We start from the raw sequence: 3,356 nt of genomic DNA, 5'->3' as shown, positions 1-3,356 counted from the left end.
AAAAGTCTGGCAGCAGAGTTCTGCACAATTTGAAGCTTATTTAGAGTCGTCTTATTTATGTAAGTGAAAACAGAGTTACAGTAATCAATGCGACTCGAGATGAAAGCATGGATGATCATTTCAAGATCTGATTTTGACAACAACCTCCTTACTTTAGAGATGTTTCTTAGATGATAGAAACTGTTTTTGGTCAGTTGTCGGGTGTGACTCTCCAAAGACATGGCCTGATCAAACACAACCCCAAGGTTTCTGAGACTGGTTTTCACAGACGGTCCCAGAGCACCAAGATAGTTTTTGATCATAGGTATCTTTTTATCAGGGGCAATGATCAGAGTTTCTGTTTTGTTAGAATTTATCTGAAGGTAATTTGAGGAGAGCCAGTTTTTAATGCAGGACACACATTCTAACAACATAGATAAAAAATAAAACTCTGAATCATTGAAGGAACAGTACAACTGAATATCATCAGCGTAAAAGTGATAAGATACATTTTCAAAACCACAAATAAGTCGGCCAAGAGGCAATAAGTACAAAAGAAACAAAACAGGTCCCAGGACAGAACCTTGGGCCACTCCACACAACAGTTTAGACACATGAGACATTATATTGTTTACCGCAACATTAAAGGTTCTACCTTTTATGTATGAGGAGAACCACTGAAGAACAGTCCCAGAAAAACCCATCTCTGATTTAAGTCGATCAATCAATAAGTCATGGTCTACTGTGTCAAAGGCAGACGTTAAATCTAGTAAAACCAAAACTGTGTAGCGACCAGAGTCAGCGGCCATCATCACATCATTTGAAACTCTCAATAAGGCAGTTTCAGTAGAGTGCTTTTTGCGGAAACCTGACTGAAATTTGTCGTAAGAATCATTTTCTTCCAAAAATGTAGTTAGCTGTTCAGCCACTACTTTCTCTAAGATCTTAGAAAGGAAAGGAAGTTTTGATATGGGCCTATAATTTCTTGGTTCCGCAGGATCTAGATTTGTTTTTTTAAGGATGGGATTTACCACTGCATGTTTGAAGTAGTTGGGGACTGAGCCAGATTCCAATGAAAGATTGATCAATTTAACAACCCAAGGACCAACTACATCAAAAACCTTCACAAACAAAGATGTCGGTAGAATGTCTGCCAGACTTGAGGAAGGTTTCATCTTGTCCACTAAAGCCTTCACATTCTGCAGGCTGACAGGAGTGAACGAGGACCATATCCGAACACTATTTGACACAGGGCATAAGTTATTTAAAGAAGGACTGATGCTGGCCCTAATGTCTTTCACTTTGGACACAAAGAAGTTTAAAAAATTATTGCAATCCTCCTGTGTATACACTGGAACATGTGGAGATGAAGGCACAAGAAGGTTTTCAATAGTATCAAACAGGACTTTAGGGTTTTTCTTATTACATGACACTAGATTTGAGAAGTAAGATGACCGAGCTACTTTTATCATTTCATTTAGCTCCGACATCATTTCTTTAAGATTGAGTCTATGCACCTCTAATTTTGTGGCTTTCCACAAACGCTCCACTTTCCGACAGCTTCTTTTAAAGTTACAAATAGCCTCACTCATCCATGGACAGGGCTTTTTATGCACAAGAGTGCTTTTAGAGGGGGCAACTGTGTCCAAAACAGTTAAGCAGTGACTATTGAAATTTGTCACATAAGTTTCCACATCGTCACACATTGCAAATGAAGAAAAATCAAAAGAAGCAGAGAAATGACTAATGGCTGCTTCATTAAGAACGCGTCTCTGGATGTTTACATTAGAGTCATTTGGCACCAATGAAAAAGACAGGTTAAAAAGGATACAGCAGTGGTCACTTATTTGAAAATCCTCAATACTTAGTTCATCAATCTTTAATCCATAAGAAAAAACCAAATCTAACGAATGGCCTTTTTGATGTGTAGGTCCAGAAATGTGCTGTGTAAAATTAAACATGTCCATAAGTGCTAACAGTTCAGACGCCATTGGACACGATGGGTTATCAACGTGGAGATTGAAGTCCCCAAGAATTAAAACGCTTTCCAATTTCATGACAGATGATAAGAAGTCACTGAACTCATCTAGAAATGGACGAGCAGGACCAGGAGGACGGTATACTAAAACACAATAAAAAGAGTGTGTGTTTCCAACCTTACACATCTGAAGCTCAAAGGAGTCGTATGCGTTCGTGTTCATCAGACTGCAGCAAAAGGAGTCCCTGTAGACAAAAGCAAGTCCTCCTCCACGGCGCGCGAGCCGAGGCGTCCCAAACACGGAGCAATCCGGGGGGCACAGCTCCTTTAGATGAAAGTACTCATTTTCTCGCTGCCAAGTTTCCGTGATGCACATTATATCCAAATTCTCCTTAATGAAAAGGTCACTCAGAGTAAAAGTTTTGTTCGCAATCGAGCGAGCGTTGAGCAAGCCAAACCTGATGGCCCGCGTTCCTGTTGCGCTCCATCCCAGGGCCTGCCCCGCAGACTGGATGGCGGAATCCGCTCGACAGGGAACCGGACACAAGACACGGTCGCGACGAGCAGGCTTACGGGCGTTCCGTGCTGGAAATATCTGGTCGGAGGTGCTCCATATCGGCGATGACGCACTGGCCCCGTCTTGTTCCGTATCGCAGACTGGAATTGGTCTCAGGCACCGCTCACTCCCAGCACCGAAACCACTCAGATAGGCGATAGGATTTCGGGATCGCCACTTCTTTAGCCGGGTCTGGACACCGGCCCTGGAGCCCCGTTTCCTTCTCCTGCCCCGCCGTCTGGATAGCAACAGATACTCGGTCGATGACGTGGAGCACTCCAGTTTTGGAGGTAAAAACTCAGTGTATCTTTCCCAGGTAACACAAAAGTTCTCCATTTGTCCCTTGATGCGGAACAACGTGTGTCTGTCATATTGAATAGCAGCCAAGACATAGCTACTATTTGACAGGGTTGACACAGCAAAAAATGTCACAAGATAAATTACCAAAATGCGTGAAAACAGACAGGTAGCAGACGCGCTGCCTAGCACTGGCGCCATCTTCCCCAATATATAGATAGATAGATAGATAGACAGATATAGACATAGATATAGACATCGATACAGATATAGATATTATTCTTAAGGAAGCTTAGATCTTTCAACATCTGGACCAAGATGTTGCATATCTTCTATAAGTCTGTTGTGGAGAGTGCCGTCAGCTTTGCAGCATCTGCCGGGGTGGTAGCATCACAACCAGAGACTTGAAGAGAATCAACAAACTGATCAAGAAAGCTGGTCTGTACCTGGAGTAACTCTGGAGCTGCTGCAGCTGATTGTCCAAAGAAGAAAGCTGCACAAGCTGATGAAGATGATGGAGGATTCTTCACACCCTCTCCACAACAC

Source organism: Telmatherina bonti (genome assembly GCF_933228915.1).
Source record: "Telmatherina bonti genome assembly, chromosome: 2".
NCBI lineage: Eukaryota > Metazoa > Chordata > Actinopteri > Atheriniformes > Telmatherinidae > Telmatherina > Telmatherina bonti.
This window is presented reverse-complemented; position numbering follows the sequence as displayed.